The 25,138-nt window shown below is 46.2% G+C and overlaps 9 non-coding genes and 1 pseudogene across 9 annotated transcripts; all 10 read left to right on the top strand.

Moving 5' to 3' along the window:
- Positions 1-629: 629 nt before the first annotated feature.
- On the top strand, positions 630-820 carry LOC130299548 (U2 spliceosomal RNA). The gene has a single exon (XR_008850657.1). It is a non-coding gene; the product is annotated as a U2 spliceosomal RNA (small nuclear RNA).
- Positions 821-2,911: 2,091 nt separating this feature from the next.
- LOC130299547 (U2 spliceosomal RNA) lies at positions 2,912-3,102 on the top strand. The gene has a single exon (XR_008850656.1). It is a non-coding gene; the product is annotated as a U2 spliceosomal RNA (small nuclear RNA).
- A 2,090-nt stretch (positions 3,103-5,192) lies between these two features.
- Positions 5,193-5,383, top strand: LOC130299546 (U2 spliceosomal RNA). The gene has a single exon (XR_008850655.1). It is a non-coding gene; the product is annotated as a U2 spliceosomal RNA (small nuclear RNA).
- Positions 5,384-7,468: 2,085 nt separating this feature from the next.
- On the top strand, positions 7,469-7,659 carry LOC130299545 (U2 spliceosomal RNA). Its single transcript, XR_008850654.1, has one exon. It is a non-coding gene; the product is annotated as a U2 spliceosomal RNA (small nuclear RNA).
- A 2,097-nt stretch (positions 7,660-9,756) lies between these two features.
- Positions 9,757-9,947, top strand: LOC130299543 (U2 spliceosomal RNA). The gene has a single exon (XR_008850653.1). It is a non-coding gene; the product is annotated as a U2 spliceosomal RNA (small nuclear RNA).
- Positions 9,948-12,042: 2,095 nt separating this feature from the next.
- LOC130299541 (U2 spliceosomal RNA) lies at positions 12,043-12,233 on the top strand. The gene has a single exon (XR_008850651.1). It is a non-coding gene; the product is annotated as a U2 spliceosomal RNA (small nuclear RNA).
- Positions 12,234-14,330: 2,097 nt separating this feature from the next.
- On the top strand, positions 14,331-14,521 carry LOC130299540 (U2 spliceosomal RNA). The gene has a single exon (XR_008850650.1). It is a non-coding gene; the product is annotated as a U2 spliceosomal RNA (small nuclear RNA).
- A 2,081-nt stretch (positions 14,522-16,602) lies between these two features.
- Positions 16,603-16,820, top strand: LOC130299519 (U2 spliceosomal RNA; annotated as a pseudogene).
- Positions 16,821-22,209: 5,389 nt separating this feature from the next.
- On the top strand, positions 22,210-22,395 carry LOC130299564 (U2 spliceosomal RNA). The gene has a single exon (XR_008850671.1). It is a non-coding gene; the product is annotated as a U2 spliceosomal RNA (small nuclear RNA).
- A 2,091-nt stretch (positions 22,396-24,486) lies between these two features.
- LOC130299539 (U2 spliceosomal RNA) lies at positions 24,487-24,677 on the top strand. Its single transcript, XR_008850649.1, has one exon. It is a non-coding gene; the product is annotated as a U2 spliceosomal RNA (small nuclear RNA).
- Positions 24,678-25,138: the final 461 nt, after the last annotated feature.

Genomic DNA, 25,138 nt, shown 5'->3' with positions numbered 1-25,138 from the left:
ACAGTGCTATGATGTCACTCACTTCCACAGGCCTTGCAGAGTGTAAACAACAACAACCCAGCTTTGTTGTGTATGTAACCATAGGGATTTGTGATGTCACCTAGAACCTTCACAGCAGCGACAGCTTTATGAGGAGCATCAGCACTGCTCTGCCTGAGCAGAACCATCACCGCCATAGGTTGTCAAATAACCCGGATTTAACCCACACAGGTAAGTCCAATGGGGTGCAGGCATGTCCTCTATGCTTACAGCTTCCCGTGGGTGTTGGTTTGATACCGTTTGGGGACAGCCAAGGAGGCATCTGCAGGCAACAAAGGTAGGTGTGTGCTTGTGTGTGTGTTTCCTATGCAGATCCTAAGCCCAGTGTCACATGCAAGTAGGAGGAGTAAGAAGGGTTCCTGGCAAATCCGGGTTATGGATTGCATTTAAAAAGGCCCCGTGGGAGTGCAATGGGCCCCTGTCTTGCTGCTTAGCAATAATGGTATGGGTTTAGGTTCTGCTGTGTGTACTGGTGGTTGACTGCCCCCCAGCCCAGAGTGTGCATGGAAAATTGTCTGGCAGCCTCCCTGACAGCAAGCAGTGATAGTGCCCATGAAGGGCACCTTGTTGGGCCCGCCCCTTTCACGGTTATCGCTTCTCGGCCTTTTGGCTAAGATCAAGTGTAGTATCTGTTCTTATCAGTTTAATATCTGATACGTCCCCTATCTGGGGACCATATATTAAATGGATTTTTGAGAACGGGGGCCGATTTCGAAGCTTGCTTCCGTCGCCCTATGCATTGACCCGATATGGCAGTATCTTCGGGTACAGTGCACCACCCCCTTACAGGGTTAAAAAGAAAGATTCCTACTTTCATTGCTACCTGCTTGCTGGCTAGCCAGCTAGCCAGCCCTGTGGGCCTTGCTGCTGCTGCAGCCAAAAAACAAAAGGTGGTGCTGCTGCTGCTTCTGCTGCTTCTGCTTCTGCTTGTGTCTGGCCGCTGTTGGAGCGTCCAGGCACAGGACTTCTGCTGCTGCTGACTAAATGGCCTCCTTAATTGGATCATTTGAGTAGCCAGCACACCTGTGCAGGTAGGGCATGACATGATAGGCAGCTGCCTTGATAGCGGGTGGGTGCTGAATGTTCCTAATTGACAAAATAAGATTAATGCTTATGAAGAAATATAAAATCTCATCCCTTCCCCAATATCGCGCCACACCCCTACCCCTTAATTCCCTGGTTGAACTTGATGGACATATGTCTTTTTTCGACCGTACTAACTATGTAACTATGTAACATAACATGGGGGGGGGGGGGGTCTCCTGGCTGTTCACACAGGTGTGTCATTGCTGTACATTGACCATGCATTGCTTCTGTGGTATTGCAAAGGCAAAGACAAATGCTTCCAGCCATCCATTGCACTAATGGATTGGTCATCAGCTGGCTGTCTATGTCCCGCATCAATATAGACCAAAGTACAGAGGGTTAGGCTATGCTATTGTGCACCTACCTGATGCATCAGAAGGTGCGAGGCCCTTGCTAAATTCTGTGCACAGACTTTGAGATCTATACTTTAGACTGTATCTAAACCTGCTCCAACATGGACTGACATTCTGGCCTACTTTCAGCCGATGCGACTTGTCTGTCGCTGAACAGTCGCTTTTTATGTATTCAGCACCTATGTATAATGTTGTAAAAATGCTCTAGAAGCTAAAGTCGCAGAAATGTCACACATATTTGGCCTGCAACTTTCTGTGCGACAAATTCAGACAGGAAAAATCAGTATAAATCCTTAGAAAATTATCCCCCAGTGTCTCCATCTGCTGGCGGTATTGAATAAGCATTGCTGCACTGATGGGGTATGCATTAGACGAAAAAAAAGAAGAAAAAGAAGAATAATACGCCCAGAAAAGAGGCGAAAAGGAGAAAAACGTAAAAAAACGTGAAAAAAAAGTAAGAGGAAGAGAAGGGAAAAAAAGGTGGAAATGGGTTTAAAAGTGATTTCGGCGGAGAAATATATATATATATATATATATATATATATATATATATATATATACGCGCACACACACACATATATATAAACGTATTCTCCGTTGAGATATTGCAGCCGCTGCTGTGTCCAGGCCCAGGAGCCTTAGCACTGTGCTGTGATGTCACTCAATACCACTGACATCACTAGGTGTAAACAACATCTCTCCTTTGCTGTGTATGTGACTATGGAGCTGTTTGGTGATGTCGTCTATTATGGCCTTCATAGAAGCAACAGGAGATTGTTGCATCCATCTAGAACCCTCAGAACTACAGTGCTATGATGTCACTCACTTCCACAGGCCTTGCAGAGTGTAAACAACAACAACCCAGCTTTGTTGTGTATGTAACCATAGGGATTTGTGATGTCACCTAGAACCTTCACAGCAGCGACAGCTTTATGAGGAGCATCAGCACTGCTCTGCCTGAGCAGAACCATCACCGCCATAGGTTGTCAAATAACCCGGATTTAACCCACACAGGTAAGTCCAATGGGGTGCAGGCATGTCCTCTATGCTTACAGCTTCCCGTGGGTGTTGGTTTGATACCGTTTGGGGACAGCCAAGGAGGCATCTGCAGGCAACAAAGGTAGGTGTGTGCTTGTGTGTGTGTTTCCTATGCAGATCCTAAGCCCAGTGTCACATGCAAGTAGGAGGAGTAAGAAGGGTTCCTGGCAAATCCGGGTTATGGATTGCATTTAAAAAGGCCCCGTGGGAGTGCAATGGGCCCCTGTCTTGCTGCTTAGCAATAATGGTATGGGTTTAGGTTCTGCTGTGTGTACTGGTGGTTGACTGCCCCCCAGCCCAGAGTGTGCATGGAAAATTGTCTGGCAGCCTCCCTGACAGCAAGCAGTGATAGTGCCCATGAAGGGCACCTTGTTGGGCCCGCCCCTTTCACGGTTATCGCTTCTCGGCCTTTTGGCTAAGATCAAGTGTAGTATCTGTTCTTATCAGTTTAATATCTGATACGTCCCCTATCTGGGGACCATATATTAAATGGATTTTTGAGAACGGGGGCCGATTTCGAAGCTTGCTTCCGTCGCCCTATGCATTGACCCGATATGGCAGTATCTTCGGGTACAGTGCACCACCCCCTTACAGGGTTAAAAAGAAAGATTCCTACTTTCATTGCTACCTGCTTGCTGGCTAGCCAGCTAGCCAGCCCTGTGGGCCTTGCTGCTGCTGCAGCCAAAAAACAAAAGGTGGTGCTGCTGCTGCTTCTGCTGCTTCTGCTTCTGCTTGTGTCTGGCCGCTGTTGGAGCGTCCAGGCACAGGACTTCTGCTGCTGCTGACTAAATGGCCTCCTTAATTGGATCATTTGAGTAGCCAGCACACCTGTGCAGGTAGGGCATGACATGATAGGCAGCTGCCTTGATAGCGGGTGGGTGCTGAATGTTCCTAATTGACAAAATAAGATTAATGCTTATGAAGAAATATAAAATCTCATCCCTTCCCCAATATCGCGCCACACCCCTACCCCTTAATTCCCTGGTTGAACTTGATGGACATATGTCTTTTTTCGACCGTACTAACTATGTAACTATGTAACATAACATGGGGGGGGGGGGGGGGGGCTCCTGGCTGTTCACACAGGTGTGTCATTGCTGTACATTGACCATGCATTGCTTCTGTGGTATTGCAAAGGCAAAGACAAATGCTTCCAGCCATCCATTGCACTAATGGATTGGTCATCAGCTGGCTGTCTATGTCCCGCATCAATATAGACCAAAGTACAGAGGGTTAGGCTATGCTATTGTGCACCTACCTGATGCATCAGAAGGTGCGAGGCCCTTGCTAAATTCTGTGCACAGACTTTGAGATCTATACTTTAGACTGTATCTAAACCTGCTCCAACATGGACTGACATTCTGGCCTACTTTCAGCCGATGCGACTTGTCTGTCGCTGAACAGTCGCTTTTTATGTATTCAGCACCTATGTATAATGTTGTAAAAATGCTCTAGAAGCTAAAGTCGCAGAAATGTCACACATATTTGGCCTGCAACTTTCTGTGCGACAAATTCAGACAGGAAAAATCAGTATAAATCCTTAGAAAATTATCCCCCAGTGTCTCCATCTGCTGGCGGTATTGAATAAGCATTGCTGCACTGATGGGGTATGCATTAGACGAAAAAAAAGAAGAAAAAGAAGAATAATACGCCCAGAAAAGAGGCGAAAAGGAGAAAAACGTAAAAAAACGTGAAAAAAAAGTAAGAGGAAGAGAAGGGAAAAAAAGGTGGAAATGGGTTTAAAAGTGATTTCGGCGGAGAAATATATATATATATATATATATATATATATATATATATACGCGCACACACACACATATATATAAACGTATTCTCCGTTGAGATATTGCAGCCGCTGCTGTGTCCAGGCCCAGGAGCCTTAGCACTGTGCTGTGATGTCACTCAATACCACTGACATCACTAGGTGTAAACAACATCTCTCCTTTGCTGTGTATGTGACTATGGAGCTGTTTGGTGATGTCGTCTATTATGGCCTTCATAGAAGCAACAGGAGATTGTTGCATCCATCTAGAACCCTCAGAACTACAGTGCTATGATGTCACTCACTTCCACAGGCCTTGCAGAGTGTAAACAACAACAACCCAGCTTTGTTGTGTATGTAACCATAGGGATTTGTGATGTCACCTAGAACCTTCACAGCAGCGACAGCTTTATGAGGAGCATCAGCACTGCTCTGCCTGAGCAGAACCATCACCGCCATAGGTTGTCAAATAACCCGGATTTAACCCACACAGGTAAGTCCAATGGGGTGCAGGCATGTCCTCTATGCTTACAGCTTCCCGTGGGTGTTGGTTTGATACCGTTTGGGGACAGCCAAGGAGGCATCTGCAGGCAACAAAGGTAGGTGTGTGCTTGTGTGTGTGTGTTTCCTATGCAGATCCTAAGCCCAGTGTCACATGCAAGTAGGAGGAGTAAGAAGGGTTCCTGGCAAATCCGGGTTATGGATTGCATTTAAAAAGGCCCCGTGGGAGTGCAATGGGCCCCTGTCTTGCTGCTTAGCAATAATGGTATGGGTTTAGGTTCTGCTGTGTGTACTGGTGGTTGACTGCCCCCCAGCCCAGAGTGTGCATGGAAAATTGTCTGGCAGCCTCCCTGACAGCAAGCAGTGATAGTGCCCATGAAGGGCACCTTGTTGGGCCCGCCCCTTTCACGGTTATCGCTTCTCGGCCTTTTGGCTAAGATCAAGTGTAGTATCTGTTCTTATCAGTTTAATATCTGATACGTCCCCTATCTGGGGACCATATATTAAATGGATTTTTGAGAACGGGGGCCGATTTCGAAGCTTGCTTCCGTCGCCCTATGCATTGACCCGATATGGCAGTATCTTCGGGTACAGTGCACCACCCCCTTACAGGGTTAAAAAGAAAGATTCCTACTTTCATTGCTACCTGCTTGCTGGCTAGCCAGCTAGCCAGCCCTGTGGGCCTTGCTGCTGCTGCAGCCAAAAAACAAAAGGTGGTGCTGCTGCTGCTTCTGCTGCTTCTGCTTCTGCTTGTGTCTGGCCACTGTTGGAGCGTCCAGGCACAGGACTTCTGCTGCTGCTGACTAAATGGCCTCCTTAATTGGATCATTTGAGTAGCCAGCACACCTGTGCAGGTAGGGCATGACATGATAGGCAGCTGCCTTGATAGCGGGTGGGTGCTGAATGTTCCTAATTGACAAAATAAGATTAATGCTTATGAAGAAATATAAAATCTCATCCCTTCCCCAATATCGCGCCACACCCCTACCCCTTAATTCCCTGGTTGAACTTGATGGACATATGTCTTTTTTCGACCGTACTAACTATGTAACTATGTAACATAACATGGGGGGGGGGGGGGGGTCTCCTGGCTGTTCACACAGGTGTGTCATTGCTGTACATTGACCATGCATTGCTTCTGTGGTATTGCAAAGGCAAAGACAAATGCTTCCAGCCATCCATTGCACTAATGGATTGGTCATCAGCTGGCTGTCTATGTCCCGCATCAATATAGACCAAAGTACAGAGGGTTAGGCTATGCTATTGTGCACCTACCTGATGCATCAGAAGGTGCGAGGCCCTTGCTAAATTCTGTGCACAGACTTTGAGATCTATACTTTAGACTGTATCTAAACCTGCTCCAACATGGACTGACATTCTGGCCTACTTTCAGCCGATGCGACTTGTCTGTCGCTGAACAGTCGCTTTTTATGTATTCAGCACCTATGTATAATGTTGTAAAAATGCTCTAGAAGCTAAAGTCGCAGAAATGTCACACATATTTGGCCTGCAACTTTCTGTGCGACAAATTCAGACAGGAAAAATCAGTATAAATCCTTAGAAAATTATCCCCCAGTGTCTCCATCTGCTGGCGGTATTGAATAAGCATTGCTGCACTGATGGGGTATGCATTAGACGGAAAAAAAGAAGAAAAAGAAGAATAATACGCCCAGAAAAGAGGCGAAAAGGAGAAAAACGTAAAAAAACGTGAAAAAAAAGTAAGAGGAAGAGAAGGGAAAAAAAGGTGGAAATGGGTTTAAAAGTGATTTCGGCGGAGAAATATATATATATATATATATATATATATATATATATATACGCGCACACACACACATATATATAAACGTATTCTCCGTTGAGATATTGCAGCCGCTGCTGTGTCCAGGCCCAGGAGCCTTAGCACTGTGCTGTGATGTCACTCAATACCACTGACATCACTAGGTGTAAACAACATCTCTCCTTTGCTGTGTATGTGACTATGGAGCTGTTTGGTGATGTCGTCTATTATGGCCTTCATAGAAGCAACAGGAGATTGTTGCATCCATCTAGAACCCTCAGAACTACAGTGCTATGATGTCACTCACTTCCACAGGCCTTGCAGAGTGTAAACAACAACAACCCAGCTTTGTTGTGTATGTAACCATAGGGATTTGTGATGTCACCTAGAACCTTCACAGCAGCGACAGCTTTATGAGGAGCATCAGCACTGCTCTGCCTGAGCAGAACCATCACCGCCATAGGTTGTCAAATAACCCGGATTTAACCCACACAGGTAAGTCCAATGGGGTGCAGGCATGTCCTCTATGCTTACAGCTTCCCGTGGGTGTTGGTTTGATACCGTTTGGGGACAGCCAAGGAGGCATCTGCAGGCAACAAAGGTAGGTGTGTGCTTGTGTGTGTTTCCTATGCAGATCCTAAGCCCAGTGTCACATGCAAGTAGGAGGAGTAAGAAGGGTTCCTGGCAAATCCGGGTTATGGATTGCATTTAAAAAGGCCCCGTGGGAGTGCAATGGGCCCCTGTCTTGCTGCTTAGCAATAATGGTATGGGTTTAGGTTCTGCTGTGTGTACTGGTGGTTGACTGCCCCCCAGCCCAGAGTGTGCATGGAAAATTGTCTGGCAGCCTCCCTGACAGCAAGCAGTGATAGTGCCCATGAAGGGCACCTTGTTGGGCCCGCCCCTTTCACGGTTATCGCTTCTCGGCCTTTTGGCTAAGATCAAGTGTAGTATCTGTTCTTATCAGTTTAATATCTGATACGTCCCCTATCTGGGGACCATATATTAAATGGATTTTTGAGAACGGGGGCCGATTTCGAAGCTTGCTTCCGTCGCCCTATGCATTGACCCGATATGGCAGTATCTTCGGGTACAGTGCACCACCCCCTTACAGGGTTAAAAAGAAAGATTCCTACTTTCATTGCTACCTGCTTGCTGGCTAGCCAGCTAGCCAGCCCTGTGGGCCTTGCTGCTGCTGCAGCCAAAAAACAAAAGGTGGTGCTGCTGCTGCTTCTGCTGCTTCTGCTTCTGCTTGTGTCTGGCCGCTGTTGGAGCGTCCAGGCACAGGACTTCTGCTGCTGCTGACTAAATGGCCTCCTTAATTGGATCATTTGAGTAGCCAGCACACCTGTGCAGGTAGGGCATGACATGATAGGCAGCTGCCTTGATAGCGGGTGGGTGCTGAATGTTCCTAATTGACAAAATAAGATTAATGCTTATGAAGAAATATAAAATCTCATCCCTTCCCCAATATCGCGCCACACCCCTACCCCTTAATTCCCTGGTTGAACTTGATGGACATATGTCTTTTTTCGACCGTACTAACTATGTAACTATGTAACATAACATGGTAGGGGGGGGGGGGGGTCTCCTGGCTGTTCACACAGGTGTGTCATTGCTGTACATTGACCATGCATTGCTTCTGTGGTATTGCAAAGGCAAAGACAAATGCTTCCAGCCATCCATTGCACTAATGGATTGGTCATCAGCTGGCTGTCTATGTCCCGCATCAATATAGACCAAAGTACAGAGGGTTAGGCTATGCTATTGTGCACCTACCTGATGCATCAGAAGGTGCGAGGCCCTTGCTAAATTCTGTGCACAGACTTTGAGATCTATACTTTAGACTGTATCTAAACCTGCTCCAACATGGACTGACATTCTGGCCTACTTTCAGCCGATGCGACTTGTCTGTCGCTGAACAGTCGCTTTTTATGTATTCAGCACCTATGTATAATGTTGTAAAAATGCTCTAGAAGCTAAAGTCGCAGAAATGTCACACATATTTGGCCTGCAACTTTCTGTGCGACAAATTCAGACAGGAAAAATCAGTATAAATCCTTAGAAAATTATCCCCCAGTGTCTCCATCTGCTGGCGGTATTGAATAAGCATTGCTGCATTGATGGGGTATGCATTAGACGAAAAAAAAGAAGAAAAAGAAGAATAATACGCCCAGAAAAGAGGCGAAAAGGAGAAAAACGTAAAAAAACGTGAAAAAAAAGTAAGAGGAAGAGAAGGGAAAAAAAGGTGGAAATGGGTTTAAAAGTGATTTCGGCGGAGAAATATATATATATATATATATATATATATATATATATATATATATACGCGCACACACACACATATATATATAAACGTATTCTCCGTTGAGATATTGCAGCCGCTGCTGTGTCCAGGCCCAGGAGCCTTAGCACTGTGCTGTGATGTCACTCAATACCACTGACATCACTAGGTGTAAACAACATCTCTCCTTTGCTGTGTATGTGACTATGGAGCTGTTTGGTGATGTCGTCTATTATGGCCTTCATAGAAGCAACAGGAGATTGTTGCATCCATCTAGAACCCTCAGAACTACAGTGCTATGATGTCACTCACTTCCACAGGCCTTGCAGAGTGTAAACAACAACAACCCAGCTTTGTTGTGTATGTAACCATAGGGATTTGTGATGTCACCTAGAACCTTCACAGCAGCGACAGCTTTATGAGGAGCATCAGCACTGCTCTGCCTGAGCAGAACCATCACCGCCATAGGTTGTCAAATAACCCGGATTTAACCCACACAGGTAAGTCCAATGGGGTGCAGGCATGTCCTCTATGCTTACAGCTTCCCGTGGGTGTTGGTTTGATACCGTTTGGGGACAGCCAAGGAGGCATCTGCAGGCAACAAAGGTAGGTGTGTGCTTGTGTGTGTGTTTCCTATGCAGATCCTAAGCCCAGTGTCACATGCAAGTAGGAGGAGTAAGAAGGGTTCCTGGCAAATCCGGGTTATGGATTGCATTTAAAAAGGCCCCGTGGGAGTGCAATGGGCCCCTGTCTTGCTGCTTAGCAATAATGGTATGGGTTTAGGTTCTGCTGTGTGTACTGGTGGTTGACTGCCCCCCAGCCCAGAGTGTGCATGGAAAATTGTCTGGCAGCCTCCCTGACAGCAAGCAGTGATAGTGCCCATGAAGGGCACCTTGTTGGGCCCGCCCCTTTCACGGTTATCGCTTCTCGGCCTTTTGGCTAAGATCAAGTGTAGTATCTGTTCTTATCAGTTTAATATCTGATACGTCCCCTATCTGGGGACCATATATTAAATGGATTTTTGAGAACGGGGGCCGATTTCGAAGCTTGCTTCCGTCGCCCTATGCATTGACCCGATATGGCAGTATCTTCGGGTACAGTGCACCACCCCCTTACAGGGTTAAAAAGAAAGATTCCTACTTTCATTGCTACCTGCTTGCTGGCTAGCCAGCTAGCCAGCCCTGTGGGCCTTGCTGCTGCTGCAGCCAAAAAACAAAAGGTGGTGGTGCTGCTGCTGCTTCTGCTGCTTCTGCTTCTGCTTGTGTCTGGCCGCTGTTGGAGCGTCCAGGCACAGGACTTCTTCTGCTGCTGACTAAATGGCCTCCTTAATTGGATCATTTGAGTAGCCAGCACACCTGTGCAGGTAGGGCATGACATGATAGGCAGCTGTCTTGATAGCGGGTGGGTGCTGAATGTTCCTAATTGACAAAATAAGATTAATGCTTATGAAGAAATATAAAATCTCATCCCTTCCCCAATATCGCGCCACACCCCTACCCCTTAATTCCCTGGCTGAACTTGATGGACATATGTCTTTTTTCGACCGTACTAACTATGTAACTATGTAACATAACATGGGGGGGGGGGGGGGTCTCCTGGCTGTTCACACAGGTGTGTCATTGCTGTACATTGACCATGCATTGCTTCTGTGGTATTGCAAAGGCAAAGACAAATGCTTCCAGCCATCCATTGCACTAATGGATTGGTCATCAGCTGGCTGTCTATGTCCCGCATCAATATAGACCAAAGTACAGAGGGTTAGGCTATGCTATTGTGCACCTACCTGATGCATCAGAAGGTGCGAGGCCCTTGCTAAATTCTGTGCACAGACTTTGAGATCTATACTTTAGACTGTATCTAAACCTGCTCCAACATGGACTGACATTCTGGCCTACTTTCAGCCGATGCGACTTGTCTGTCGCTGAACAGTCGCTTTTTATGTATTCAGCACCTATGTATAATGTTGTAAAAATGCTCTAGAAGCTAAAGTCGCAGAAATGTCACACATATTTGGCCTGCAACTTTCTGTGCGACAAATTCAGACAGGAAAAATCAGTATAAATCCTTAGAAAATTATCCCCCAGTGTCTCCATCTGCTGGCGGTATTGAATAAGCATTGCTGCACTGATGGGGTATGCATTAGACGAAAAAAAAGAAGAAAAAGAAGAATAATACGCCCAGAAAAGAGGCGAAAAGGAGAAAAACGTAAAAAAACGTGAAAAAAAAGTAAGAGGAAGAGAAGGGAAAAAAAGGTGGAAATGGGTTTAAAAGTGATTTCGGCGGAGAAATATATATATATATATATATATATATATATATATATATATATATACGCGCACACACACACATATATATAAACGTATTCTCCGTTGAGATATTGCAGCCGCTGCTGTGTCCAGGCCCAGGAGCCTTAGCACTGTGCTGTGATGTCACTCAATACCACTGACATCACTAGGTGTAAACAACATCTCTCCTTTGCTGTGTATGTGACTATGGAGCTGTTTGGTGATGTCGTCTATTATGGCCTTCATAGAAGCAACAGGAGATTGTTGCATCCATCTAGAACCCTCAGAACTACAGTGCTATGATGTCACTCACTTCCACAGGCCTTGCAGAGTGTAAACAACAACAACCCAGCTTTGTTGTGTATGTAACCATAGGGATTTGTGATGTCACCTAGAACCTTCACAGCAGCGACAGCTTTATGAGGAGCATCAGCACTGCTCTGCCTGAGCAGAACCATGACCGCCATAGGTTGTCAAATAACCCGGATTTAACCCACACAGGTAAGTCCAATGGGGTGCAGGCATGTCCTCTATGCTTACAGCTTCCCGTGGGTGTTGGTTTGATACCGTTTGGGGACAGCCAAGGAGGCATCTGCAGGCAACAAAGGTAGGTGTGTGCTTGTGTGTGTGTTTCCTATGCAGATCCTAAGCCCAGTGTCACATGCAAGTAGGAGGAGTAAGAAGGGTTCCTGGCAAATCCGGGTTATGGATTGCATTTAAAAAGGCCCCGTGGGAGTGCAATGGGCCCCTGTCTTGCTGCTTAGCAATAATGGTATGGGTTTAGGTTCTGCTGTGTGTACTGGTGGTTGACTGCCCCCCAGCCCAGAGTGTGCATGGAAAATTGTCTGGCAGCCTCCCTGACAGCAAGCAGTGATAGTGCCCATGAAGGGCACCTTGTTGGGCCCGCCCCTTTCACGGTTATCGCTTCTCGGCCTTTTGGCTAAGATCAAGTGTAGTATCTGTTCTTATCAGTTTAATATCTGATACGTCCCCTATCTGGGGACCATATATTAAATGGATTTTTGAGAACGGGGGCCGATTTCGAAGCTTGCTTCCGTCGCCCTATGCATTGACCCGATATGGCAGTATCTTCGGGTACAGTGCACCACCCCCTTACAGGGTTAAAAAGAAAGATTCCTACTTTCATTGCTACCTGCTTGCTGGCTAGCCAGCTAGCCAGCCCTGTGGGCCTTGCTGCTGCTGCAGCCAAAAAACAAAAGGTGGTGCTGCTGCTGCTTCTGCTGCTTCTGCTTCTGCTTGTGTCTGGCCGCTGTTGGAGCGTCCAGGCACAGGACTTCTGCTGCTGCTGACTAAATGGCCTCCTTAATTGGATCATTTGAGTAGCCAGCACACCTGTGCAGGTAGGGCATGACATGATAGGCAGCTGCCTTGATAGCGGGTGGGTGCTGAATGTTCCTAATTGACAAAATAAGATTAATGCTTATGAAGAAATATAAAATCTCATCCCTTCCCCAATATCGCGCCACACCCCTACCCCTTAATTCCCTGGTTGAACTTGATGGACATATGTCTTTTTTCGACCGTACTAACTATGTAACTATGTAACATAACATGGGGGGGGGGGGGGGGGTTCTCCTGGCTGTTCACACAGGTGTGTCATTGCTGTACATTGACCATGCATTGCTTCTGTGGTATTGCAAAGGCAAAGACAAATGCTTCCAGCCATCCATTGCACTAATGAATTGGTCATCAGCTGGCTGTCTATGTCCCGCATCAATATAGACCAAAGTACAGAGGGTTAGGCTATGCTATTGTGCACCTACCTGATGCATCAGAAGGTGCGAGGCCCTTGCTAAATTCTGTGCACAGACTTTGAGATCTATACTTTAGACTGTATCTAAACCTGCTCCAACATGGACTGACATTCTGGCCTACTTTCAGCCGATGCGACTTGTCTGTCGCTGAACAGTCGCTTTTTATGTATTCAGCACCTATGTATAATGTTGTAAAAATGCTCTAGAAGCTAAAGTCGCAGAAATGTCACACATATTTGGCCTGCAACTTTCTGTGCGACAAATTCAGACAGGAAAAATCAGTATAAATCCTTAGAAAATTATCCCCCAGTGTCTCCATCTGCTGGCGGTATTGAATAAGCATTGCTGCACTGATGGGGTATGCATTAGACGAAAAAAAAGAAGAAAAAGAAGAATAATACGCCCAGAAAAGAGGCGAAAAGGAGAAAAACGTAAAAAAACGTGAAAAAAAAGTAAGAGGAAGAGAAGGGAAAAAAAGGTGGAAATGGGTTTAAAAGTGATTTCGGCGGAGAAATATATATATATATATATATATATATATATATATATATATATATATACGCGCACACACACACATATATATAAACGTATTCTCCGTTGAGATATTGCAGCCGCTGCTGTGTCCAGGCCCAGGAGCCTTAGCACTGTGCTGTGATGTCACTCAATACCACTGACATCACTAGGTGTAAACAACATCTCTCCTTTGCTGTGTATGTGACTATGGAGCTGTTTGGTGATGTCGTCTATTATGGCCTTCATAGAAGCAACAGGAGATTGTTGCATCCATCTAGAACCCTCAGAACTACAGTGCTATGATGTCACTCACTTCCACAGGCCTTGCAGAGTGTAAACAACAACAACCCAGCTTTGTTGTGTATGTAACCATAGGGATTTGTGATGTCACCTAGAACCTTCACAGCAGCGACAGCTTTATGAGGAGCATCAGCACTGCTCTGCCTGAGCAGAACCATCACCGCCATAGGTTGTCAAATAACCCGGATTTAACCCACACAGGTAAGTCCAATGGGGTGCAGGCATGTCCTCTATGCTTACAGCTTCCCGTGGGTGTTGGTTTGATACCGTTTGGGGACAGCCAAGGAGGCATCTGCAGGCAACAAAGGTAGGTGTGTGCTTGTGTGTGTGTTTCCTATGCAGATCCTAAGCCCAGTGTCACATGCAAGTAGGAGGAGTAAGAAGGGTTCCTGGCAAATCCGGGTTATGGATTGCATTTAAAAAGGCCCCGTGGGAGTGCAATGGGCCCCTGTCTTGCTGCTTAGCAATAATGGTATGGGTTTAGGTTCTGCTGTGTGTACTGGTGGTTGACTGCCCCCCAGCCCAGAGTGTGCATGGAAAATTGTCTGGCAGCCTCCCTGACAGCAAGCAGTGATAGTGCCCATGAAGGGCACCTTGTTGGGCCCGCCCCTTTCACGGTTATCGCTTCTCGGCCTTTTGGCTAAGATCAAGTGTAGTATCTGTTCTTATCAGTTTAATATCTGATACGTCCCCTATCTGGGGACCATATATTAAATGGATTTTTGAGAACGGGGGCCGATTTCGAAGCTTGCTTCCGTCGCCCTATGCATTGACCCGATATGGCAGTATCTTCGGGTACAGTGCACCACCCCCTTACAGGGTTAAAAAGAAAGATTCCTACTTTCATTGCTACCTGCTTGCTAGCTAGCCAGCCCTGTGGGCCTTGCTGCTGCTGCAGCCAAAAAACAAAAGGTGGTGCTGCTGCTGCTTCTGCTGCTTCTGCTTCTGCTTGTGTCTGGCCGCTGTTGGAGCGTCCAGGCACAGGACTTCTGCTGCTGCTGACTAAATGGCCTCCTTAATTGGATCATTTGAGTAGCCAGCACACCTGTGCAGGTAGGGCATGACATGATAGGCAGCTGCCTTGATAGCGGGTGGGTGCTGAATGTTCCTAATTGACAAAATAAGATTAATGCTTATGAAGAAATATAAAATCTCATCCCTTCCCCAATATCGCGCCACACCCCTACCCCTTAATTCCCTGGTTGAACTTGATGGACATATGTCTTTTTTCGACCGTACTAACTATGTAACTATGTAACATAACATGGGGGGGGGGGGGGGGTCTCCTGGCTGTTCACACAGGTGTGTCATTGCTGTACATTGACCATGCATTGCTTCTGTGGTATTGCAAAGGCAAAGACAAATGCTTCCAGCCATCCATTGCACTAATGGATTGGTCATCAGCTGGCTGTCTATGTCCCGCATCAATATAGACCAAAGTACAGAGGGTTAGGCTATGCTATTGTGCACCTACCTGATGCATCAGAAGGTGCGAGGCCCTTGCTAAATTCTGTGCACAGACTTTGAGATCTATACTTTAGACTGTATCTAAACCTGCTCCAACATGGACTGACATTCTGGCCTACTTTCAGCCGATGCGACTTGTCTGTCGCTGAACAGTCGCTTTTTATGTATTCAGCACCTATGTATAATGTTGTAAAAATGCTCTAGAAGCTAAAGTCGCAGAAATGTCACACATATTTGGCCTGCAACTTTCTGTGCGACAAATTCAGACAGGAAAAATCAGTATAAATCCTTAGAAAATTATCCCCCAGTGTCTCCATCTGCTGGCGGTATTGAATAAGCATTGCTGAACTGATGGGGTATGCATTAGACGAAAAAAAAGAAGAAAAAGAAGAATAATACGCCCAGAAAAGAGGCGAAAAGGAGAAAAACGTAAAAAAACGTGAAAAAAAAGTAAGAGGAAGAGAAGGGAAAAAAAGGTGGAAATGGGTTTAAAAGTGATTTCGGCGGAGAAATATATATATATATATATATATATATATATATATATATATACGCGCACACACACACATATATATAAACGTATTCTCCGTTGAGATATTGCAGCCGCTGCTGTGTCCAGGCCCAGGAGCCTTAGCACTGTGCTGTGATGTCACTCAATACCACTGACATCACTAGGTGTAAACAACATCTCTCCTTTGCTGTGTATGTGACTATGGAGCTGTTTGGTGATGTCGTCTATTATGGCCTTCATAGAAGCAACAGGAGATTGTTGCATCCATCTAGAACCCTCAGAACTACAGTGCTATGATGTCACTCACTTCCACAGGCCTTGCAGAGTGTAAACAACAACAACCCAGCTTTGTTGTGTATGTAACCATAGGGATTTGTGATGTCACCTAGAACCTTCACAGCAGCGACAGCTTTATGAGGAGCATCAGCACTGCTCTGCCTGAGCAGAACCATCACCGCCATAGGTTGTCAAATAACCCGGATTTAACCCACACAGGTAAGTCCAATGGGGTGCAGGCATGTCCTCTATGCTTACAGCTTCCCGTGGGTGTTGGTTTGATACCGTTTGGGGACAGCCAAGGAGGCATCTGCAGGCAACAAAGGTAGGTGTGTGCTTGTGTGTGTGTTTCCTATGCAGATCCTAAGCCCAGTGTCACATGCAAGTAGGAGGAGTAAGAAGGGTTCCTGGCAAATCCGGGTTATGGATTGCATTTAAAAAGGCCCCGTGGGAGTGCAATGGGCCCCTGTCTTGCTGCTTAGCAATAATGGTATGGGTTTAGGTTCTGCTGTGTGTACTGGTGGTTGACTGCCCCCCAGCCCAGAGTGTGCATGGAAAATTGTCTGGCAGCCTCCCTGACAGCAAGCAGTGATAGTGCCCATGAAGGGCACCTTGTTGGGCCCGCCCCTTTCACGGTTATCGCTTCTCGGCCTTTTGGCTAAGATCAAGTGTAGTATCTGCATTTGGTCTGGTCGGAAGGTGTCTGTGGTACCCCGCTTCTCGGCCTTGGGGGATTGTCTCTCCTTACGGAGGGACTTCACCCCCTTGCTGCTATTGGGGAGCGGGCTTAGTCCACGGACAACGGGTTGCGATCCCCCTGTCTCTGGGACCTTGTGTCTCAGAAGGCATTTTCGGTACGTTGAGCGTTACCTGTAGCTTCGGAAGCACCTAGGGTACCCCCGACCTCTGCCTTGGGTAAGGGTTCCGCTTTTATAGCGGGATTCCGAGCCCCTGCTGCTATTGGGGAAGGGGCTTAGTCCCTGGGTGTGGAAGATGCCGTTCTCCTGGGCTTTCCCCTCTGGGGAAATGTCGATGCGAAATACCATCCGCATAGAGGTGTCGGAGAGCCATCGTCAGTTGAAGAACCTCCGCTTCATTGCGGAGGTGATTCTTCTTGACTACTTCCGCCTCAATAGGGAGGACATCCTGTGTCTAAATGACCAGGAAAGCCGTGGCCTGTATACCGTCACCTTCACGGCCACGGCGTGTTGCGATAACATCTATGCAACCTTGTCTGGTGCGGACCAGAGGGACGATCGACTCGACGGTCTTTCGTTCCAGTTCCTCTATGGTGAGGAACATATACCGTTGGTGGTGGCTATGCACAGCCCTCATGTGACCACGGAGGATATAGCCACTTTTCTTCGGCGATACTGCGAAGAGGTGCGATTCGCAAACAAAATCTTGAACTCCGTGCGGTTCTGGAACGGCAAGAGGAAGTTCTGGGTCAAGCTCCGTAAGGATCCCGGTGGTATTGGGGGTCTTTGCCATCCGCCCCCAAATTTTGCCATCGGGAGAGTTCGGGGCTTCCTGTTCTATCCTCAAATGCCTATGTATTGCCGAAATTGCTTGAGGTTTGGCCACACCCAGGAGACCTGCGGCGCGGAGCGTGTGATTCGCTGCAATAGGTGTGGCCAAGAAGGTCACATAGCCTCAAGATGTAGCCATACGATAAGGTGCAACCTCTGCGGAGAGGAAAATCACGATTTTAATTCCTGTCCCCATAAAGCAAAAACTACGATGGGTGGGTCAAGGCTGGGCCCACCCAAAGAGGGGACAGGACAAAAGACGTCCTTTTTTAAGATGCCCAAACCCCAGATGGCAGGTACTGATGGGTCCAGGCCCAAGACCTCTGGTGCTCCATCGGGGGGCCCACCGGTGGTAGTGCTAGGGGGAGGCCATGGGGATTCCACGAAGCCCGGGCGGGTGATCGAGTTTACTGCCCGGGAAATTGAAAGACGTCGATCGACTTCCTACCTGGCTCAAGAGCCCGCCGAAACTTCTGAAGGGGGCTCACCTGTGGCGGGTGGCAGCCGACGGGCCTCGGTGGGGGCAAAAGTGGACCCAAAATTGCAGCATAAGCCAGGTACTGGCTTGGCCCAGGGTCGCCCTGCTCCGGACGAAGAGGCCCCGGTGAAAGCCCGCCGGAAGGGGAGCCAGGTGGCCAGGTCTGAGCCCGGTCCTGTTACTCCGCCTATACAGGACAGGGCCAAGAAGACAAGTGGCGCCAAACCAGGGTTTGCTGCCCCGCCAGCAGTGGACCCGGTGGGTAAAACTGGCCATCGTCGATCGATGGGGAAGTTGGAGCAACAGTCCTCAGCAACGCTTGCTGGGGAACAAGCGATGAAAACTTCCCAAGGTAGCGGCAAAGGTTCCGGAAAAGAGGCCTCACAGGCCCCTGTGCAGCAGTTCCAGTCGTCAAATGATGAAAGAAGACGCAGATCCATCAGCCGGGGGCCAGAGATTACATCGAGTGAGAGCAACACAGAGGATATGGACAGCAGTGTGACATTTAAAAGACAAAGAGAAGAAGAAGAGGAAGACATTCAAAGGAAAGCGGCGTGCCGTAGTTCGGACGAGAGCGAGCTCAGGGTCGGGGCATCATCGATCTCAAGCTCCGACCCTCAGAACATCAAGGAGCTGATGACCCCGCAGGCGGGGGATGACGGTACGCAGCTTATTATTGACTTTGATTCTCCAAGCACGGACTCTCCATAAACTATGCCTATCCCTGTAAAAATTGCCTCACTCAATGTGAGGTCCTTAAAGAGCCCTGATCGCAGGGCTGCTTTATTTTCTTATCTAGAGACATGTGACTTTGACCTTTGCCTGCTACAAGAATGTGGAATCCCTAGTAAAATGGACTATAAAGACTTAAAAGAAGACTGGAAGCTGGGCCCATCCATATGGTCCGGTGCAAATGACTGTCGTTCTGTGGGTGTTGGGCTGCTCTGCCGAGGCCAGTCCTTTTCTATTCATACAGTAACTGAGATTGTGCCTGGCAGAGCTCTTTTAATTCATCTATATTTTAATGGACTTTTAATTCGTGTTTTAAATGTGTATGCCCCTCCTGATAAACAGGAGCGGGCAGAACTATTTGAAATTTTACCACTGTTTTGTGTTGGGTCTTCCCCCCTGCTGGTGGGAGGTGATTTTAACTGCATACGTGATGGGGAACACCGGCAGGGTGGGGATATTAATCGTAAAGACCGCACTTCTTACCTGCTTAAAAATTTTATTGATGATTTTAATTTGAAAGATTGCTGGAAGGATCTCTTGCCGGAGGACCCAGGCGCCACATGGTCCAATGGAAGAGTGAGCTCCAGAATCGATTTTATTTTTTCCTCTAGAGCTTTTAAACCCCTGAAATGCACGCTCGAGCAGAATATCTTCTCTGATCATAAGCTCCTCTTGGTGGGCCTGGAGCTAGAGGGGGAGCAAAAAGCAAAAAGGGGCCTCTGGAGATTAAACACCACACTCCTAGAGGACCCTGAGATAAAAGAGGAGTTTGTGCGGACCTACCAATGCTGGCAATCACAAAGAAAACCCCACGAGCCTATGCTGCACTGGTGGGAGGGCACCAAATCTAAAATCAGATTTTTTTTTATCAAAGCAGGTAAGAAGAAGGCAAAAATGGAAAAACAGTGGTTTTATGTTCTTAACATGCGTTTAAATGTACTTTTTAAATTGAAAGAAGCTGGTATGGATGTAGAAAATGATATTTTAAACCTTAAAACTGAAATAAAACATGCCATAGAAAAGAAAGGGAAACAAATCATTTTTAACTCACATGTGCAGCACCTGGAGGAGGGCGAGAAATGTTCCCGTTTCTTTTTTAAAAAAGTGATGAATAGGAGGGATATCATCCAAAACCTTGAGGGTGAATCCACTCCAAAAGGCATGTTAGATGCAGTTTTTAACTTCTACCAGCTTCTTTTTAATAAGAAAGATCTTAATCCATCCTTTTTAGAACATGTTCTTAATTCCCTTGATTTTAAGCTAGATGTTTTAGACCAGGAGGTTTTATCCCGTGATCTTAACTTAGATGAACTTTTATTTGTTTTTAAAAGTTTTTCTAGTGGGAAGGCCCCTGGGGAAGATGGTTTACCCATCGAATTTTATTTAGCTTTTTGGGATATTTTAAAGGATGATATGGTTTTATTGTATAAAGAAACTTTTATTGTTAATGAACTTCCCCCTTCCTGGAGGAGGGGGATTGTATCATTACTTTTTAAAAAGGGTGAAAAGGATATGCTAAAAAATTGGCGCCCCATCACACTTTTAAATGTTGATTATAAAGTTTTAGCCAAGTTATTAGCTGTCCGTTTTAAACCTTTTATTCATAAATTAATTCACCCAAATCAGGTTTGTGGGGTACCTGGAAGGTCTATAGCTGAATCCCTAAATATTTTAAGAGATGTTTTATGGTATTTTAAGGATAGAAATCAAACTGTAGCAATTTTATCCTTAGACTTTGAAAAAGCCTTTGATAGGGTCTCCCATGAATACCTGTTTTTAGTTCTTAAAAAGATGGCAGTGCCTGAAACGATTTTAAGCCGAATCATGCTTTTATACCGATCCTGTTTTAGTCAAGTCTCTGTTAATGGCTTTTTAACCAGCGGTGTTCCTCTTTTATCAGGTGTCAAACAGGGCTGCCCCCTGTCCCCACTCCTTTTTATTTGCGCAATCGAACCACTGATGGCCCTCCTCAGAAAAGACCGGGTAGTAAGAGGCGTACCGATACCTGGTGGAGGAGGGACCCATCTAAAGGTGTTGGGGTACATGGATGATGTCACCATACTGTGCCCGGACTCTCCATCCATGAGGGGGGCATTGAGGAACACCAGCTATTTCTGCGAGGTCTCTGGTTTTAAGCTAAACACAGATAAATGTGACTGTTTTTATATTGGCTCCTGGGATTCATCCATCACCCCAGGAGTCACAATGCAACAGGATCAAATTAAAGTTTTAGGTATTGTTTTTAACCAGGTCAATGATGGGAGCCCTAACTGGGATTCAGCTATAGCTAAGATGGAGAAGAAGATTTTAATGTGGAATCTTAGAAACCTTACCATGGAGGGGAAGATTTTAATAATAAAGATGGTTTTACTCCCTATTATGCTATACATTGCCATGGTATTTCCTCCATCTATTTTATACATTAAAAAAGTAACTAGAATTGTTTTTACTTTTTTATGGGGTTCAAAAATGGAGAAATTAAAGCGTGATTTTATGTACAAAAGTAAAGATAATGGCGGGAAAGATGTTCCTAACCTTTTTACTTTCTTTTACATAAAGTATTTCTGTTTCTGTTTTAAAATTATTAAATCCGATGGCATTTTTAGCTGCTTTTTAAGGTACGCTGCGGGCATGGTTTTTAAAAGATGGTTGCGCATCCCTCTGAATGCTCCGGTGCTTCTGTGTCCCCCAAAACATTATGTGGTGTTGGAAAAGACAGTCAGGCTCCTAGGTCTCCAAGATTTGGAGCCTGACATACTGGGGGACCAGAGAAAGGTATCAAAGGTCCTCAGGCGGAGTGAGGTTACCCTGGCAGTGTCCAATTTCACACAGGCAAGATCCAAAAAGGTATGGCGGAACGTGTACGGGAAGTTTCTGGCGAATGTACACAGGGATCTTGCCTGGGCAATCGTCCACCAGTGCCTCCCTACTCGTGAGTTTCAGCACAGGCGAGGACTGGTGGCGAGAGCCAAGTGCCCGAGAGATGGCTGCGGAGTGGACGAAACGGTGCTGCACATATTTTGGAACTGCCCTTTTGCACGGGAGCTTTGGAGGAAGGTAGGCCCACTTTTGAAGTGGGCCTGCGGCCTAAAAGATTTTAATCACGAATGTGTCTTTTACGGTCTTTTTAACTGCCCCAATTTTAAACAGCAGATGATCTGCTGGATGATTATTAATTGTTTTAAAAATGCCATCTGGAAAGTTAGGAACATCTTACTTTTTAAACATGATTTTATTGATGTTAAAAACTGTATAAAGCTGGCCCTGAGTGAGATGTACATCTATTACCTAAGAGACAAGAAACAGTTGGGGGCCAGCGAGGCAGCATCCATGTGGTGTCTGCCTCTATGGAACGAAATAACAGTATAATCAGTTTTTATGACATCTGTATAATGTTTTATCCTGCCATTTTTATTTTTTCTCCTTTTATTACTGGTTTTATTATTTGTATTTTAAAACTTTTGTGAACCTTTTATTATTTTGCATTTTAAATTTTGTATGGTTTCTTATTTATTCAATAAAATTTTGTTGAAACCTTATCTGTTCTTATCAGTTTAATATCTGATACGTCCCCTATCTGGGGACCATATATTAAATGGATTTTTGAGAACGGGGGCCGATTTCGAAGCTTGCTTCCGTCGCCCTATGCATTGACCCGATATGGCAGTATCTTCGGGTACAGTGCACCACCCCCTTACAGGGTTAAAAAGAAAGATTCCTACTTTCATTGCTACCTGCTTGCTGGCTAGCCAGCTAGCCAGCCCTGTGGGCCTTGCTGCTGCTGCAGCCAAAAAACAAAAGGTGGTGCTGCTGCTGCTTCTGCTGCTTCTGCTTCTGCTTGTGTCTGGCCGCTGTTGGAGCGTCCAGGCACAGGACTTCTGCTGCTGCTGACTAAATGGCCTCCTTAATTGGATCATTTGAGTAGCCAGCACACCTGTGCAGGTAGGGCATGACATGATAGGCAGCTGCCTTGATAGCGGGTGGGTGCTGAATGTTCCTAATTGACAAAATAAGATTAATGCTTATGAAGAAATATAAAATCTCATCCCTTCCCCAATATCGCGCCACACCCCTACCCCTTAATTCCCTGGTTGAACTTGATGGACATATGTCTTTTTTCGACCGTACTAACTATGTAACTATGTAACATAACATGGGGGGGGGGGGGGGGTCTCCTGGCTGTTCACACAGGTGTGTCATTGCTGTACATTGACCATGCATTGCTTCTGTGGTATTGCAAAGGCAAAGACAAATGCTTCCAGCCATCCATTGCACTAATGGATTGGTCATCAGCTGGCTGTCTATGTCCCGCATCAATATAGACCAAAGTACAGAGGGTTAGGCTATGCTATTGTGCACCTACCTGATGCATCAGAAGGTGCGAGGCCCTTGCTAAATTCTGTGCACAGACTTTGAGATCTATACTTTAGACTGTATCTAAACCTGCTCCAACATGGACTGACATTCTGGCCTACTTTCAGCCGATGCGACTTGTCTGTCGCTGAACAGTCGCTTTTTATGTATTCAGCACCTATGTATAATGTTGTAAAAATGCTCTAGAAGCTAAAGTCGCAGAAATGTCACACATATTTGGCCTGCAACTTTCTGTGCGACAAATTCAGACAGGAAAAATCAGTATAAATCCTTAGAAAATTATCCCCCAGTGTCTCCATCTGCTGGCGGTATTGAATAAGCATTGCTGCACTGATGGGGTATGCATTAGACGAAAAAAAAGAAGAAAAAGAAGAATAATACGCCCAGAAAAGAGGCGAAAAGGAGAAAAACGTAAAAAAACGTGAAAAAAAAGTAAGAGGAAGAGAAGGGAAAAAAAGGTGGAAATGGGTTTAAAAGTGATTTCGGCGGAGAAATATATATATATATATATATATATATATATATATATATATATACGCGCACACACACACATATATATAAACGTATTCTCCGTTGAGATATTGCAGCCGCTGCTGTGTCCAGGCCCAGGAGCCTTAGCACTGTGCTGTGATGTCACTCAATACCACTGACATCACTAGGTGTAAACAACATCTCTCCTTTGCTGTGTATGTGACTATGGAGCTGTTTGGTGATGTCGTCTATTATGGCCTTCATAGAAGCAACAGGAGATTGTTGCATCCATCTAGAACCCTCAGAACTACAGTGCTATGATGTCACTCACTTCCACAGGCCTTGCAGAGTGTAAACAACAACAACCCAGCTTTGTTGTGTATGTAACCATAGGGATTTGTGATGTCACCTAGAACCTTCACAGCAGCGACAGCTTTATGAGGAGCATCAGCACTGCTCTGCCTGAGCAGAACCATCACCGCCATAGGTTGTCAAATAACCCGGATTTAACCCACACAGGTAAGTCCAATGGGGTGCAGGCATGTCCTCTATGCTTACAGCTTCCCGTGGGTGTTGGTTTGATACCGTTTGGGGACAGCCAAGGAGGCATCTGCAGGCAACAAAGGTAGGTGTGTGCTTGTGTGTGTGTTTCCTATGCAGATCCTAAGCCCAGTGTCACATGCAAGTAGGAGGAGTAAGAAGGGTTCCTGGCAAATCCGGGTTATGGATTGCATTTAAAAAGGCCCCGTGGGAGTGCAATGGGCCCCTGTCTTGCTGCTTAGCAATAATGGTATGGGTTTAGGTTCTGCTGTGTGTACTGGTGGTTGACTGCCCCCCAGCCCAGAGTGTGCATGGAAAATTGTCTGGCAGCCTCCCTGACAGCAAGCAGTGATAGTGCCCATGAAGGGCACCTTGTTGGGCCCGCCCCTTTCACGGTTATCGCTTCTCGGCCTTTTGGCTAAGATCAAGTGTAGTATCTGTTCTTATCAGTTTAATATCTGATACGTCCCCTATCTGGGGACCATATATTAAATGGATTTTTGAGAACGGGGGCCGATTTCGAAGCTTGCTTCCGTCGCCCTATGCATTGACCCGATATGGCAGTATCTTCGGGTACAGTGCACCACCCCCTTACAGGGTTAAAAAGAAAGATTCCTACTTTCATTGCTACCTGCTTGCTGGCTAGCCAGCTAGCCAGCCCTGTGGGCCTTGCTGCTGCTGCAGCCAAAAAACAAAAGGTGGTGCTGCTGCTGCTTCTGCTGCTTCTGCTTCTGCTTGTGTCTGGCCGCTGTTGGAGCGTCCAGGCACAGGACTTCTGCTGCTGCTGACTAAATGGCCTCCTTAATTGGATCATTTGAGTAGCCAGCACACCTGTGCAGGTAGGGCATGACATGATAGGCAGCTGCCTTGATAGCGGGTGGGTGCTGAATGTTCCTAATTGACAAAATAAGATTAATGCTTATGAAGAAATATAAAATCTCATCCCTTCCCCAATATCGCGCCACACCCCTACCCCTTAATTCCCTGGTTGAACTTGATGGACATATGTCTTTTTTCGACCGTACTAACTATGTAACTATGTAACATAAC

This window comes from Hyla sarda, unplaced genomic scaffold (assembly GCF_029499605.1).
Source record: "Hyla sarda isolate aHylSar1 unplaced genomic scaffold, aHylSar1.hap1 scaffold_1056, whole genome shotgun sequence".
NCBI classification, from domain to species: Eukaryota; Metazoa; Chordata; class Amphibia; order Anura; family Hylidae; genus Hyla; species Hyla sarda.
Note: the sequence above shows the minus strand (reverse complement) of the source record. Positions and strands in the feature narration are given on the sequence as shown.